Source organism: Nuphar pumila, chromosome 8 (assembly GCF_984573655.1).
Source record: "Nuphar pumila chromosome 8, dmNupPumi1.hap1.1, whole genome shotgun sequence".
NCBI classification, from domain to species: Eukaryota; Viridiplantae; Streptophyta; class Magnoliopsida; order Nymphaeales; family Nymphaeaceae; genus Nuphar; species Nuphar pumila.
This window is the reverse complement of record NC_143256.1, coordinates 1615895-1633789: the sequence shown is the minus strand read 5'-3', so window position 1 is coordinate 1633789 and position 17895 is coordinate 1615895. Positions and strand designations below refer to the sequence as shown.

Sequence of the window (17895 nt, the reverse complement as noted above, 5' to 3'; positions counted from 1 at the left end):
CCAATCTAGATCTGAAATTCATCCATGGCAATTTTAAAACTGGAATGATTTTAAAGTTTTAAAAACAACTTTAAAATAGACTAAGGATGAGCATGTAAAACCCGAAATTTTATTATAAAATATTTTATGTTATGCAAATTGGGCCTAGATCCAAATTGCAGATCCAGGACCCATAAAGGGGTTTTCCGCATACATTTACCTCGTAAATTTGATAAGTACGTATAAGTACAATAATTTTTAATTAATTAAATAATTGGGAGAATAATCATTCAATAGGGGTGCGTAGATGGGTGGGATCCATATACCGGATCCATATACATATATGTATATTTTTATATATCTATATATATATATGTATAATCATAAATAAATAATATTAATGTTAGTAATAAAATAGAAATATACATATATATATATATATATATATTAAGCTTATTCGAGGATCCACGGTTTGATCCACTTGGATCCAACTTGCGGATCCATATTTTGATGGGGGTAAAATTTTACGTATAATGTGAAATTAAAATTAAATAAAATTTTATTTTTAAAACTTATCCGAGGATCCACAGTTGGATCCATTCGGATCCAACTTGTGGATCCATGTAGTTTGGGGCCGGGTTACGGGTCCCGGGTTCGGACCCGAGCCCTACCCCATGACAACCCTTTTAAGAGAAAAGGGCAACCCGATAAGGGTTGCCCGAAACTGCTGTAACAGTAAAGGAAAGGGGGGGTTACGCAGGCGTAACCGAAACCCCACCCATCTCGGCAAGAAGGGGGGGGGGGGGGGGTTCGGCGATAAAAGGGAGGTGGAAGAGGGGGTCTCACCCTCTTCCCTCGTCTCCCTCGTTTCTCTCTTCCCCTGTCTCTTTCTCTCTCTCTCTCCCTCGATCTCTCTATCTCTCTCTGTCGAGTTGGGGGAGAGGAGGTCTCCGGCAAGCACCCTCTAACACGGCAGCTGCGTGGAGCGACGCCAGCAGCTCGACCTTCGCGTTTCCAGCCTCCGATCGCCGGAAAAGTCTTCTCGAGGTACGGTGCTTCTTGGATTTCGGGGAAGGAATCGAACAAGGGTTCGATTCCGTGCGATGGTTTGAGATTGGTTCTTGGAAAACCCTTCCTGGGGCTATTCTCTTTCTCAAGAATCATGGGGTTTTCAGTTTCTTTTAGATTTGGGGATGATTGACGAAAACCCCAATTCAGTCGAAACTGGGGATTGACAATTTATTTTCGATTTGAGGGGGGGATTGTATTTAAATTTCTTGTTAATTTGATGATGCTAACTTCTTTAATGATTAATTCTCGATGTTTAGCATTTTATGTGAGTTCTTTTAAAACTTGTAAAGCTTGAGACATAGCCGGTACCGATATTTGTGACTGATAAATATAGCGAGAGTCTATGGTTGCTAAGGTAATGGACATCTGTTTTACCAAATTTCCTATGTACTTGCATACTTTTACCTTCCTAGAGCATGAAATTTCTTAGATAGTTAAATGAGATAGCCAAACATTGAAGGGTACCATTATATTGGTTAAAACTCAAAACCACTTGATTTTCTAAGCATAAGAGACATCAGCTATTTATAAATATATGAAATTTGAGTTGCAAAGCTGGTAGTCAAGAAGGTCCTAGAAAGAAGAGGTTTCTACCAGAAGATGATGATTTTTATCAATATAGAACTTCATGAGTCTTGAAGGTAGGAGAACCGATTGCGTACAAGTAAATGTGAATTATGAAGCACCGAATGAGATTTGGGAGATGAATCAAATTCTGTCTGGTCACACATGATCTAGTGGTTCACTAGAGAATGAATCAGTCCAATTGCCTGTCTAATATCCAAATTTGTTGAAAACATAAATAGGTGGTTGCATGGTCAATTTAGTGGTATTCTTTTTACCATTTCTTAAAGGACAGTTGATGCAATTAGATAATTCAGGATATGCAATGTATAGAGGCAGCTATTTTGAGAAGAGAGAAAAAAAAATGAAACACCGAAAACTCAGTAACTCTTGGGAATTAGAGGAAATTGGCCTTAATATGGATGCACCACATGCCTGATGATTATACCTGCAGTGATGATATGCACATAAAATTTTTTGACTATTTAAAAGTTATTTTTCATGTTATTCAAAAAATAAAATTTATGGTCATACTAGATTTCTAGATAAATGGTTTAGGTTGTGTAGGCTAACGTGGTATAGCTTGTTTCTTGTGATGGATCAAACTTGGAGCATTTTAACAACATAGAATTCCTTGTTTGTTTTAGAGTGCTTGTGCTGGTCATCCATGTAGACTGATGTTTAAAAAAAAAAAATGTGCATGATAGCATGTTTTCAGCTGTACACTTATTATCAATTGTGGTTGCTTGTGTGTCTAGCCTTGTATGTTCATTTCATTTTTTTTAGGAAAAGTCTTGTATATTCATGAAAAATGCTTATATGTGATATTTCTGCATGTGTTGCTTTCATGAGCACGTAATTGCAATTGAAATATAAAAAAAATAATGTAACATGTTTGTTTTAAACTCACTTCATGGATCTTTATTTCATTTGCACTCTCTTTATGGGTCTTCACAAGTCATTGATACCAGTCTTACGCTAAATTGTCAAGAGTTTTCTCTAGAGAACTTATAAATAAGTGGTTTTCTTGAAAAACCTCAAAAGAGCTTTCATCAGAACATGCTTGAATCTAGTTGATAGCATGCTATAGGCAAGAACTGTCTTAGGACCTTGGGATTTGGAATTGGGAGCAATTTCCTTTATGTAGAAGTGCAACTGTGATCTCCGAATTAGTTTCGGTCAGGTTTGGATGTGTAGGTATTCACACCCAGGTTTGAGCAATAACCAACTTGATTCGTTCCTGATGTGGGCATGGTAATCTCAATATGTCATTATTAATTATAATGAAAGTATGCATTCAGCTTCAGTAAATTCAGGAAGAATTAGAGCATTCCTGGCTCTTTAAGTTCTGGAAAGAAGTTGTTGAGTGGTAAATCCTAATATCTATCTGAAATTAACTGCACATGGTATTGGGTAATCAAATGCATATTGTACTACATTTCTCATGTATTCAAAACCCTGCTATGATGCATGTCTTACTGTTTCAATTGTATGAATGAGCCGTATGCTTGAAAGATTAGTTGCCTAGTAAAATACTTGCATTCTGAAATAGTTTGTGACTGCGTAAATGTGTAAATTCTGGAATATGTGTGGGTATTGAGGAAGGGGTATATAACCATGCTCTTAAAAACTTTTGTAATCGGTACGGCATACTCTCTAAGGAATCAATGGGCTGTAATTCTCTAATTGCTTATGAGAAATTTAGACACATGCTTTGCTGAATGGACAAGATGGATTAGATACCCGAGGCGGGTATTTGGAGCTGATAATTTATGCACATTGAAAGATAAATCTAAAGATAACTTTAAACTTAATGGTTGTGTGCTTACGGGTTTAAAGGTACCGGGGCATCGGTGCTTGTGTTGTAGAATTTGTAACATGGGAAATAGTTGATTTTTGTTAAAATGTATTGTTTTGGCACAAGCGTATACATGATAAGAATGTGAGCATGATCCAGTTATTGATAATTCTTCTTGAAATGGTACATGTACACTCACACACTTAAAGAAACCATGGATTGGTTAATACCCATATGTGATGTAGGTAACAGACACATATCGAAAATGCATATGAATGAATTATGACATGCATATGTTTGGGTTTATATTTGCATGAATATATATGCTTTTGGCATTTTGGCTTAGTGTTATAAATGAAACACTATTTTGGGTTTTGTTATGAGATGCACTGATGGCCTAATGGGACCATCATCGGCCTGGAGAGCCGTGGGTGTGGTTTTCTTTTATTTATGTTTCTAAATGCATCACTTAAACCACATAAGATGGTTTGGCACATTACTACACTGTTCTAGTGGTTTATACGGGCTGGAGTCCCGAATGAGTCCCCGCAAGGGAGGATGCGGGTTTTCACTTTACTTTTGCATATGGTGTTGCAAACTTAAAGAATGAACTTTAAATAAAAATATAATGAATAAGAACAATGTAATATATTTTCCGGGATATCTCATCTGGAGTATGAGAATCTTGGATATCCGGTCTTGGGGAGACTGTGAGGATACAAAAAACTCCGTGTGCGTTGTTGCCCCTGAACCCGATATTGAGGTTCTTCTCCTGGCTACGGTTTTAGGGAGAGCCGCCACTTTACCCGGGAGTGGTGTGTTAGTCACAGCTGTGAGTTTATAGTACCAAGGAAGTGGCACTTGTGGGCGTAGGGTGTCCCTTGTATCCCCGACATTAGATGTGGAGGTCTAATGTTCCAATGGATGGTGCTGTTTCCTGATATCGGTCGAGGGCTAAGTTGGAACCCAGTAATAAAATACAAATTGTGTGTTAAGCTACCCTGGGAACCTACTTGACCTCTGGGTTTGTACCCGTTTGGTGTATCCGCGGGCCACGGTAATTAAAAAGAGGAACTTAAAGATGTGTGCATTTAATAGGGCATGCATATGGAAAGATGAAACTTAAATGAAAGATAACAGAAGAAATCATGCATTTTTCTGTTATGCTATAGATCATGCATGTTTGAATCATTCTTGATATCATGACATCATTTGGTGGTAGCATATGCTTTACTTGGTGAAATCATGCTGAAAGGTTTGATTATTTAGTTATTGATATATAACACTGCTTTACTGTTTTTGACTGGTGAGTATATGCAATTATTGGTAGTTATGGATATTTAAATGTTGCAAATTTTATATTTGTACTCACTCAAATCACTGCATGAAATCTTATCCATGTTCTTTCTCTCACCTGGTTTCTTTAGAAGTAGTTGTGCTCAGAATTTCGGTTCTGACACCCTACTTGTTGGTTTTTCACAGGAAATGGTGAACAGTGAAGTTGGACATGCATCTGGGGATGGATAAGAGTCATACTTGAGCTTGACGACTTCAGCAAAGGACAGAGTGGCTCTTTCTTTTGTCTTTTAGTTCTTTTGATTTCTGCAATTGTTACTTTACTTTCAATTGAAGAAAACCTTGTCTTTGAAATTTTCTTACTCATTAATAAAAGAGTTTTAGTTGGTTGATATGGATGATAATTGCAACTTCGTTTGTGGTGTGTGGTTATCCAACTGAAATTGGAACTGTAGGGACCCCAGGTCTCTGGGAAGTTTTCCGCAACTCTTAAAAAAAAAAAAAATTATTCCGCATTTTTAAAGGGTATGGATTGGGGTCGTTACAGAGCATGAGGAAGGGAGCATCCTCCTTAGAATATTCCTATGATATAATAAAAATAAAAAAAATAAAATTTTAAATAAAATCTTAAAGATAAGGAGGTTAGGGAGTAGAGTTCTATACTTAGTAGAACTCTACCCATATGAGAGGCATCCATAGGGGACGTCACCCCCTCTCTAGAACAAATTAAAAACATATAAAAAAGGGGCTAGACATCTCTCCCTCTAGAACTCGTGTTCTAGAGAGAGAGAAAAAGAGAGAGAGAGAAATCAGTGTGGTTTAAAAAAGAAAGAAGGAAAAGAAGAAAAATACAATCATCCATCAAAAAATTTCTAGCTTTTTCGATCCACGAATAAAGGTACGGGTTTCTCTCTTGATTTGCATGGGAAAGAGGATTGTATAAACTAATTTGAGCATAGGTTCAAAGGGGAAAAAATAAAATCTGATTTCAAAGCTACATATATATATATCTGTGTGTGTGTGTTTAGTCTTCATGATTGTTGATTTTCCTGTTCATGCAATCTGAATATATATATGTATATATATTTCAGGATTGTCAATGTGCCTTGTTCATTCATATGAAATTATATATATATATATATATATATATATATATAGGTATATATATATATAGGTATATATTTCAGTTTGGTCGATTTCCCTGCTCATGAATCTAAAACTGTATACATCTCTCCCTCTAGAACCCCTTCTTTTTTTTTCACGAGTTTTACATTGATAGAGTCCTTATATATGTCCAAGTAGGCTAAAGAAGGTTTGAGAAAGTCTATTTAAGAAAAAAACTTTGAAAGTCAACTTATAGAGCTTTAAAATTTTTGTAAAGAGAGAGAGAGAGAGAGTCCAGTTAGGGATTAGTCTCCAGCCCTCTCTAGAAGGGCTGGATGGATAAAAGGGGGTGTCACCCCACTTTTCACCTATTTATAACTCAAAAGAGAGAGAGAGAGAGAGAAGGAAAGAAAAAGAGAAAAAGAGGAAAAGAGGGAAGGAGGAAGAAGAGGAGAAGGAAATTGTTCTTCTCCAATCATCCACTGTTTTCACCGATGATTTCTACTTCTTTTTCGATCTACGATTAAGGTACGGGTCATTCTCTTGAATCAAATGAGAAAAAGAGCATGGGTTTGTTTTCTATGCAATATTTTGGCAAAAATCTTTAGGGAAAGAGTAAATCTAGATGTTTACTCTAATATGGGTGTTATGTTTCTTTTTTTTAGGGTTTATTTTGGGAAAATATGTATATTCGTAGATATACTTTATTACATGCAATGAATCCCTAAATCAGGATAGATTTGCCATGCTTGAAACATGCGCAAATCTTGCCCAAAATTTAGTGCGGTTAAAATCTTGGAAAGAATATGTATATATTCTGCATCTAGTTAAAACTCATGTATATGTTTTCTCTTGTGATAAAACAGAATTTTTATTCATGATAAAAGTTGTATATTAAGTGTTTGATGCATGGTAAATTTACTTTCCATGGATAACCTAAGGTAAAAAGCATACAGTCTTGTGCGAAATTCCTTGTACACATGCATATTATTAGGTAAGTCTGCAAAAGCATATTTACTTGTATATGAAAAATGCATAAGTGAATGCAAATGTGCATATTCATGCATACATGAAACATGAAATTTTATATATACATGCAGCCTGAACATGACTGTGCATATGCATGCATATCTGAAAAAAAAAGAAGGGGTTTCGTGGGTTGGCCTGGCAGCCCAGCCAAGTGGTTCAGCTGGGCTGGCGTGGGTCCTGTCAGGCCCAGTCCAGCCGGTCAGGCTCCCAGTCAGGCCAGACTCATTGCTTTTCAAAGAAAAAAAAATCTGTTTTTGTTTTAAAAAAAAAATGAATAGGGGTGTGTGTGTGGTCTGGTCGGCAGACTTGGCACTGTTCAGCTAGGCCTAGACAGGCTTGCCGAGCCTGCTGGACCCAGCCGAGTGAGGCCCAAGACAGTTTAAAAAAAAAAGGTGTATATGCTGATTTTCGTGGGTTGAATTTACAAAATCTCTTGAACTAAATGTTAAAGTTACATGTGCAAAAAAATATTCAGATTTCATAAGTGGTTGTATGCTCAGTTTATGCTTAAGTAGGGGTTAACTTAAAATACTTAAACTTTCAGTTATGCTCATGATTATGGAAATATGAAACCAAATTCAATTATGAATGTAAATTTCCATATTTGTGTTTTGAATTAAATTTGGTTTTATGCATGCAAGAGTGAAGATTTTCACAAGTTTGCACTTAGTATATCGTGCATAATCAAAGTATTATTGCATAATTGCTTTCATGTGCATGTGTATATATGGAATAAATGTGTTTTGCATGTACATAATTGCATGAGTGTTCACATGTTTTAATTAAAATGATTCATTAATAAAAGCATGCATTTGGCATGAATATGTGAACTCATGCACATGCATATGAATATTGTAGTTTTATGAACATCTCTAAATTGGCATATATGAATGTAAATTGAAAAGCATATGAAATTAATGTATAGTGGCATGCACTTTATGATTTTTGCATATGAATGCATCGATGATCAAAATGGATCATCGTGGGCCGTGTGAGCCTTGAGCATGTGTAGCTCCTTGTTTAATTGTTTATGCATGGCAAAAATCAAACTTGATATAATTGCTCTAGTTGCATTGTTCTATGTTGCCACGGGCTGTGATCCCGTGAAGAGCTTCACATATTGATTTACGAGCCTGTGTTATTAATTCTACATGTTGAACTACAAATTAAAGAAGATGAATTAATAACAAGATAAAAGAAAAGTAAAGAGCAGTGTAATCTGTGCTTCCTCGATATCCCTTCTATAGTATGAGAATCCTAGACATTGCGCGTAAAACACGAAAAAAAAAATTAACTTGGATTCAGGTAGGATCCGAACCCGACCCGGACCCAACCTGAGGCTACCGCCTCGCCTCTCGTGTCTTTTAAAGACAGCGAGGCAAAAAGGGGGGAGGTTCTCGAAATCCCCATTTCCCCTCTGCTCTCTCGTCTCTCTCTCCCCCGACCGCCTCTCTCACTCTCCTTGTTTCTGCTCGCCGGCGACCCACATCCATCGGCAACTCTCTCCGACGACCTCCAAGTACGCACCGCCCCCTCTTATCCTTCTTCGTCTGTCTCTCTCTCCCTCTTTCCCTGCGTTCTCTAGTTGCAGAGAAGGGGCAAAGCCCTTCCCTACACTCCCAGTGGCTAAGGGAGGGGTCGAGCTCCCCTCCCTGTGCCACTATTGGAAGGGGAGGGGTCGAGGCCCCCTCCCTGTATCGGCAAGGGAGGGGGCCGAGCCCCTCCCTGCTCTCTTTTACGGCAGAAGAGGCGATCGAGCCCCTCCCTGCTCACGGTTACGACAGGGGAGGGGAGGGGGTTGAGCCCCTCCTTGCTGACGGTTACGACAACAAAGGGGGTTGAGCCCCTCCTTGTTACGGCATGGGAGGGGTCTTGCCCCTCCCTGCTCTTTATTATGACAGGGGAGGGAGTCGAGCCCCTCCTTGCACCCTCGTTGTTCAGGAGAGGGGCTGCGACCCTCCCTGCACCTTCCAGCGACAGGGAAGGGGTGGAGCCCCCTCCCTGTACCCCCTGTATGCAAGGGAGGGGTCGAGCCCCTTCCCTGCGTACCCTTTGGCAGGTATGGGGCCAAGCCCCTCCTTGTGCACTCGTTTTGCAGGGGAGGGGCCAAGCCCCTCCCTGCACCATCAATTTGGCAGGGGAGGGGCCAAGCCCCCTCCCTGCGCCTTCTCTTTCTAGTAGGTGTTAAAATTGCCCTTGATTGGCAGACTTTGTCGAGAAAACCGATAAGGAATGGGGGGGGGAGAGGAAAGAGAGGAGAACTCTATCTTTTCTGGGAATCGTCAGCCACAATCTTGCTTGATTGTTGCACTAATCCTTCATTAAGATTAATAGGGTTTACAAATCTTTTACATGGACAAAATTGCCCTGTGTGAGTAATATATATTACATTAGAATATAAACAAACACGTGAACCATATGGATCCTCTACTAGATCCATATCTGATCCATATTCTAATACCTTCCCTCAAGTTGTGCATGGGAGTAAACCATATGCAAGTTGTTCTTCAGATACCAGAAACGGTTACTGGTGAGACCTTTTGTGAACATATCAGCGACTTGGTCTTCTAAAGATACATAAACCGGTTCAATCTCTTTGTCCGCTATCTTTTGTCTGATGAAATGTTGGCCAATTTCAATATGCTTAGTCCGACTGTGATGAACAGGATTGAACGCAATTTGTATAGCAGTTCTATTATCACACATGAGAGTCGAACTTGAGATATTCTCTCCCATCTCAGTAAGTAAATGCCTAATCCAGGTCACTTCTGCTGTGGTAGCTGTCATAGATCTATACTTTGCCTCTGTGCTAGATCTCGCCACAACCTTCTATTTTCTACTACTCGATGAGACAAGGTTTTTACCAATAAAAACACAATATCCTAAAACATACCTCCTCTCATCTGGGTCCCTTGCCCAGTTTGCATCTGTATAGGCTAATATGTCATGTTTTGGTGTTTCCCATGAAGATTGTACATATGTGAGTCCATCACCCACCGTGCCTTTTAAGTAACAAAGAATGCGTTTGACGGCATCCATATGACTAGTTTTCGGTTCATGCATGAACTGAGATACTTGATTTACAGAATATACAATGTCTGGTCTAGTAAAAGTGAGATACTGTAACATGTCCACTAAACTGCGATACTTGCCTGCATCAGGATATAATTCACCATCACAAAGGCTGAGTTTTTGATTGACAACATTGGGTGTTGGCAGATTATTATCTTTTATCAGAGTTTTTTTTTTCATATGCATGTCATTAAATGCACACAATTTAAGTTCCTCTTTTTAATTACTGTTGTCTGCAGATACTCCAAACGTAGCCCTCGATTTTTGAGGTTAAGTAGGGTTCCTAGGCTAACTTAGCACATAAGTTGTATTTAATTACTAGGTTCTAAACGTAGCCCTCGACCGATATCAGGAATCAACATCATCCATTGGAACATTGGAAATCAACAACTAATGTCGGGACACTATGTAAATCAACAACTATAATATCACTTTTTTAGTATACCAAAATAACAACTGTGTCTACACACCACCCCCAGGCAAAGTGACGGACTCTTCCTAAAACTGTGGATAGGAGAAGAACCTCGATATCGGGTTTAGGGGCAACAACAAAACACATGGAGTTTTAGTATCCTCACGGTTCCCCAAAACCGCAATGTCCAAGATTCTCACACTAAAGAAGGGATATCAAGAAAACGTAGATTATACTATTCTTTAATCTCTTTTATCTTGTTATTAATTTATCTTCCTTTACATTTTGCAATTCAACATACATAATCAATAACATAAGCTTACAAATCAACATGTGAAGCGCTTCACGGGACTACAACTCGTGGCAATATAGAATAGTGAAATAAGAACAATAATATTACATTTGATTTTTGCAATGCATAAAACAACTAAAACAAAGAGCAACACATGCTCAAGGCTCACACAACCCATGATGATCCATTTTGATCATCTATGCATTCATATGCAAAAATCATAAATATCATGCCACTATGTATTCATTTCACATACTTTTTCAATGCACATTCATACATGCCAACTAGAGATGTGCAAGAACCAAAACATTCATATACATGTATTCAATATTCATATGCATGTATTCATAGCACTATGCCAAATGCTTACTTTCATTCATGAACCAGTTCAATTTAAAATATGTGAACACTCATGCAGTTATGTGCATGCAAACCATATTCATTTCAGAATGCTCATGCACATGAAAGCCACTATGCAATAATACTTTGATTAAGCCTAATATATTGAGTCAAACACGTGAAAATTCTAATTTTTAGTATGCGTATAGCCAAAGCTTTTTACAATAAACCAATCTGAAAATTTTGCATACCAAACTGAGTTCTATTCAAGCTCAATAGGCACAATCGGTATGTATGGACTGAAAAGTTGGTCATATATAATTCAGAATATCATTTAGGCATAACCTGAAAATGTAATGAGACCCAATGTATGAATAGTATAGAAAAATTCTGAATGTTTCAACACGTAGAAACAAGAAGCATAAATTTATTTATTTATTTTTTTTAAGAGTGCCTGCCTAGCCGACTCAGTCGGCTGGTCTAACACTTGCCCAACCGAACCTAGTTTGGCTGGGCCTGACAGACCATGTTGCCGCCCAGCTGAACCTGGTTCGGCTGGGTCAGCTACACCCAAGAAGTTATGAGATCACATGAGTGTAAGCCCCGTTGAGTTAATCTATCGGCGTAAATCAAGTGCTATAGCTGTCTGTACGGCCAGTAATGGGTTCAGGACCTACACCACATTAAGACTTCACACACGTCTCAACCTGCCCTCTCGAAAGGGCGGTGGTGCAAAGCCCGAACCCTCCTCGTTCCCGAGGCTGCAATTTCTGCAGGAATCGGCCCAAGGACTTTTATGAAAGAGTTCATATGTAAGCAGAGTTGTTTTGGACTTGTAAGTATAGTTTACTTATTAGTTGATTGGGCAGGAGACCTGGAAACAAGATTGGTTTTGAGTTATCTTTTACTTGGATAGACACTTTGTCTCTTGTAGTAGTAGGAAGGATAAACCATTGGTAGATCCAGTACAGAATTATCATGCCACAACCTCTGACATAGCGGAGTTGAGAAAATCATTGATACTGTGATAATCAAAGTGTGATATATATATATATACATATGAATCTGGTTCAACATGATAAAATTGAAGCATATTAAGCAAGATAAACAGTTTTCTCAAGAAAAAATAGAAGGCCACAAAGTTGAGCCACACTTTGTTAGCGCTGAGTTTCAGGTTGCAAGTCATTGATGTGCATGCAGCATAACAAAATCAAGCACAAACTCTTGGGTTGACAACCATGCTCTGTTTGTTGGAGGTGTGAGGAATACAAGTCAAAGACTCACTGGTATTATCGCAACATCGAAATGAACTCTGAGGTCTATTGATAGCACAATGGGTATCACTTGTAATTAACACTTGTGAGAGTTTGTGCCGATAGGTCTAAAAGGGCAGGTAGGGGCCCCAAAACCCCCTGCCGGAACCCTCCTCACAGGCGGCAGGGGTTTTACCCTTGCCGACCTGTCGGCAACAGGTGGGGCTAAAACCCCTATCGCACGACCCTTCCCCATCGAGACCCCTCCCTGCTTCCTGTTCCTCTAAGGAACCGACAGGGGCCTTTGGTCCCTGTCTCGTTTCCCTGTTAAGCAAATCGACAGGGGCCTTTGGCCCCTGCCCCCTCTCCCAAAAGTCGCAGTGGGTTGTTGGCCCCTGCGTCTCTCTCTTTGCTCATTTTCCTGGCAGGGGCCATCGACCCCTGCCCTTTTTATTATTCCAGCAAAGGCAATAAAAGCGCAGGGGCCGAAGGCCCTTGCCCTTTATTGCTATTTCAGTACGGGTCAAAGGCCCCTGCCCCTTTTACTGTTCCAGCAGGGGCCATCGGCCCCTGCCCTTTTTGTTGTTCCAGTAGGGGCCATCAGCCCCTGCCCTTTGTACCTTTCCAGCAGGAGCTGATGCCCCCCTGCTTTTCTTTTTTTTTAATTTCCAGCAGGGGCCGAAGACCACTACCTTTTTAAAATAACCAGCGGGGGTCGATGGCCCCTGCACCTGTTCTTCTGGCGGCAAGAGTCGTTCGGCCTTGCCCCAGCCCTGTGTACTGGAAAAGTTGAGTCTTCTCCTTATTTTTGCTTTTGTCTTGGCGGCATGTTAATATCGCATATTTGCAGCTACGACGGATCCCGCTCGCGCTCCGCGACCCGAGCCATCAATCGTGTACACCCGCAGACGCCAGCAAGCTTACAACTCTCCGAGGTAGGGGAAGATTGCACAAGAGACTTGGATAATTGAATTAAGTTCAATTAAACTAAAAACGACCATTAAATAAATATATATATATATATATATATACAAATATATATATATATATATATATTTATACGAGTATGCAATTAACTCAAGGACGCGGTTTCGCGATCCTTGCCCTTTACCTTCTATCAGTCTTTACTTGCCGTCGCGCATCGCGTCGAGGTTTTGCGTTGCACTTCTGCTTACAGTTTTTACTTGCCGTTGCACGTTGTGCCAGGGTTTTGCGTTGCACTTTTGCTTACCGCCTTTACCATGCTGTCGCGCTTTGCGCCTAGGCTCTTGCTTTTGCATATGTGTTGGTATTGCCTTGCTATTGCAGATGACGTGCAGGTTCTTGCGCTTTGCGTATGCCTTAAAGGCATCCTCGTGGAGGATGCAAGGAGCATTTACCACACTCTCTCTTGCGACGAGAGTTGAGTTGGGAGCTTGCGTTACATCCTCGCCTAAGGAGAGGGATACCTTGCAAGGATCCTGACTCTTCGAGTATGCAGTCCTGCAGACGAGTTGAGGTTCGAGCAAACTACTTAGCAGGGGTTCTGTTGAGAAACCTGTATCCCGTCTATCGAGGCCGGTATCGAGTCATGCGAGGCATGTAGATACCCTGATAGCGGATGAGATTCTGGAAAATCGCATGCATAATGTTGGCACAAGGTACTGGTTGTTTCAAAAGATAAAGAATGTCAAAATTAAAGTTGATAAACATTACATCTTTGTGAAATACTTCTGTTGAGGCTTCTATTGAGGAGCTATACCCCCTTCATCCTAGAGTACTTGTAGTCGTGCACGACACGTCTAGTACTGCAATGATCGGATGAGACGGTCGTGCGACCTCGAACAGTGATAAATGCACAATGTTGTAATCACATAAAATAGCCTCACATTCGCCTTCACAGAAAAGATGCTCTAGTGGTTTAAAGACCACAAGATAGAATGAGTCGTTATTTAAGCAAACTCTAATGCACCCATCTGCTTCTAGTTGTCTGTCAAGGGAGAGGACAGAGCGGTACAAATCTCCAATGGACAGGTTGTTAAAAACCACCCTACGGGCAATGATCCGGCCTCCCCAGTCATTGGAGTTAGGGGAAAGGGGTTATAATAGTTAGTTCAGCACTTCTGCAGAAGTTGGATGCATCTGTAGCACTGCTTATCAGCCTTTGAGGAATCCTCTCTCAGCTAAAGTCGTCCCTTTAGGAGCGAACTCAACTAGCTATTCGGGTTATTCAAAATACATAGAATAACAGACGTCCCAACTAGTCTCAGTTGTTTTTACGTTTTGCCTACGCGTACCCGTAGGCCAGTAATATCGAAACATAAAGTCTGTTTACACTGGTTGTTGGGTAGTGAGATTCTCTTGCACTACTAACTCGCTTGCACTACTTACTCTCTTGCACTACTGACTTGCTTGCACTATTGACTCGCTTGCACTACTTACTCGCTTGTACTACTTATTCGCATGTACTACTTACGTGTTTGCACTATTTACCTGCGTGCATTGTTTACCTGTTTAACTGCATATCTGCTTTAAACTGCGTAACCTACTGAATTAAATGTACATAATTCAGTTTCCTGTAGTCTCTCTTGTGCACCTACTAGTTTTTCGCGAAACTAACACATTCTATGGGTATAGGTGATGATTAGGTACACCACGGACGATGGCAAGATGTCTCAAAGACTTTCTTCTTTCTGCTCTTAGCTCGCGTCCTGGGCGTTTGGGGTTTTGTAACGGATTTTCCTTGGGATATCCAAAAATTGTACTATTTGGAGAACTTCTTAAATGAAAGTGGCTTTTCTAAGTGTTTGCAAGTAGCATGGGTTGTGTGCTTTGGTTCTTTTAGCTAACGTGCCCAAAGTTGTCAGCTTGCCTTTCTGAAATTAACAAAAGAATAGTCTTCAGCTGATTTCATAAACCATCTCTGAGATAAAGAGATTTCTTTTTAGTCTCTTGTCTGTTTTTCTGAAAGGTTTACAAGTTTGAAATTTTGTGGCGTTACAACTTGGTATCAGAGCTAAGGGAAGAAAGGATTATTGACCATTGAGCATCCGCATTGCGCTGTGAGTATACATTTCCTCTTACTTAGTAGGTGTATTTTGCACTGTTAAGCTAAGTGGCTTGGCACGTTCTGCTCACGTACGAGCATTGCTGGGTTTTTGTAAACTACTCATGTTAAACATGAATAGTACTTATATTTTTGGCTTATTTTGAGCTTCCTGAATTTTCTAATTATTGGTATTCCTTGTTTACTCCAAGGATGGCAAGAAACTCGAATAAAGGGTCGGCTGACGAATGGTCAGATCAACGGGGATTCGTGATGGATTCTCTAAGTTTCTTGGCAGCGGCTATGAGAGACCAGATTTGTTCCCAAAGGGAACCAGTGCCCGTTCCTGAGCCGAGCCCGCATACCGTAGTAACGTATGAGAAATTTCTGAAGCTTGACCCCTGTCCTTCGACGGCAAGCCCGACCCAGACATGGACAATAATTGGGTGAAGGAGATGGAACGAGTGTTCGAGGTCTTGTCAATACCCAATGACAAGAAGACGGTATTCGGGACCTTCAGGCTGAAGGAGAATGCCCGCAGTTGGTGGGACATGGCCCGGGGTGTGCAGTTTTCGGGAATTTCTCTCATTCCTAGGGAAGCTTTGAGAAAGGCTTTCTTGAAAAACTACTTTCTGCCTCATGCGAGGGAGAAGAAGAAGGTGGAGTTCTTGGAGTTCTTGGAGCTCAGCCAGGGTAATTCGAGTTTGACAGATTATATCGCCAAATTCCAGAGCTTAGAACCCTACTGCCCCAACATGTTCGCGGATGATCGCGAGCGAGCAGGAAAGTTTGTTCGGGGGCTGAAGGAGGGGCTCATGTATCGGGTCCTAACCAACATGCCCTCGACCTTCTCTGCGGCAGTTGCTGCCGCTACCCTCCTGAGTGAAGCCTGGGAGCGCACAAAGAGTACTCAGGGCAGGAGGCCACCCGCTACGAGTGGTGAGCCGAAGACACCTTCCGAAGGCCCAGGCAAACAATTGTTCTTTCCTGTAAAGAGCGAAGGAGGAAGGAAACAGTATCCTCTTTCGAAGCGTCAGTGGCCTCAGGGCAACCCTCCAGCTAGGCAGCAGGCTGACAATGTATGCCCCAGATGCCAGCGATCTCACATTGGGCAGGTGTGCCTGTATTGTGGCAAGATGGGCCATTATGCCCGTGATTGCCGCAAAAAGGCGGCTGACGATTCTAGGCAGACCAGCGGAGCACCTCTGCTCCCTCGGCCACCACAGCTGCAACAACCGCAGACGAGCGGTCAGAGGAGGGCGCCGGGATGCGTCTACTCAGCCAAGGCTGAGCAGTTGACCAAGGGCGACCTAGCGCAAGGTACCCTTTTTATCACTAACTAAGCAACTTTTGTGCTTTTTGATTGTGGTACCACACACTCTTTTATTTCGGTAAATTTTGTCGAGTTTTTGCACATACCTGTAAAACCCGATTGGGAAAAATACCATTTGTGCGGCCTACGTACCAGAGTTTGACGTAGTCTTGGCAGATCGACATTTATCGGCTTGTGCTATCTTGTCAGTGATGAAGGAATTTGACATCATCCTAGGCATGGATTGACTGCACAAGTATCATGCCAAGATTTTCTGCCAAGATAGCAGAATTGTCTTATCTCCACCAGGGATGCCCAAGGTGGAATTCAAGATCGTGAAACCCGTTCGAGTGAGCAAATTGATTTCGTCGCTAAAGGCACAGAGCTACCTGAGGAAGGGATGCACTGCCTTTTTGGTTAGTGTCCTCCAGTCCGAGCCGACGCGAGTCCCGATGGGAGACTTGAAGGTTGTTCGAGATTTTCCAAACGTCTTCCCGGAGGAACTGTTAGGCCTTCCTCCACCTTGTGAGGTGCAATTCAGCATCGAGTTGCTGCCGGGTACTGCGCCAATTTCTAAGGCTCCATATTGGATGGCGCCAGCCGAGCTCGAAGAGCTCAAGAAGCAGTTGCAGGAGTTGATGGATCAGGGATTCATTTGCCCCAGTGTCTCGCCCTGGGGAGCTCCTGTCTTGTTCGTGAAAAAGAAAGACGGATCATTGTGTTTGTGCATCGATTATCGGATGTTTAACCAGGTGACAATAAAGAATAAATACCCATTGCCACGTATCGAGTATCTGTTCGACCAGTTACAGAGGGCCAAGATCTTCTCAAAAATTGACCTTAGGTCTGGGTACCATCAACTCAGAATTAAGGGAGATGATATCTCCAAGAGGGCCTTTCAGACCAGGTACGGGCATTACGAATTTACGATCATGCCCTTTGGACTCACTAACGCTCTTGCAACGTTCATGGATCTCATGAATAGGGTGTTCAAACCTTTCTTGGACACCTTCGTGATCGTGTTCATCGATGACATCCTGGTGTATTCCGATAGCTGGGAGCAACATCGTGAGCACTTAAGAGTTATTCTCGAAACCTTGCGAAAGGAGCGTTTGTTCGCTAAGTACTCTAAGTGCGAGTTTTGGCTCGAAGAGATCATATTTTTGGGACATGTCATCTCCAAGGAAGGTGTATCCGTGGATCTAGCGAAAGTCGAGGTTGTACTCAGTTGACAGCAGCCGAGGAATGTTCGTGACATTCAAAGTTTTCTTGAATTAGCTGGGTATTACCGAAGATTTATCTAGGACTTTTCTAAGATCTCTCTACCCTTAACACAGCTCCTAAAGAAA

General features: G+C 41.2%; 1 protein-coding gene across 3 annotated transcripts in view; it reads right to left on the bottom strand.

Annotated features, from left to right (window-relative positions):
* The window catches only part of BGAL17 (beta-galactosidase 17), a 241616-nt gene that overhangs the window by 64561 nt on the left and 159160 nt on the right, over window positions 1-17895 (bottom strand). The gene's annotated exons all lie outside the window — the stretch shown is intronic.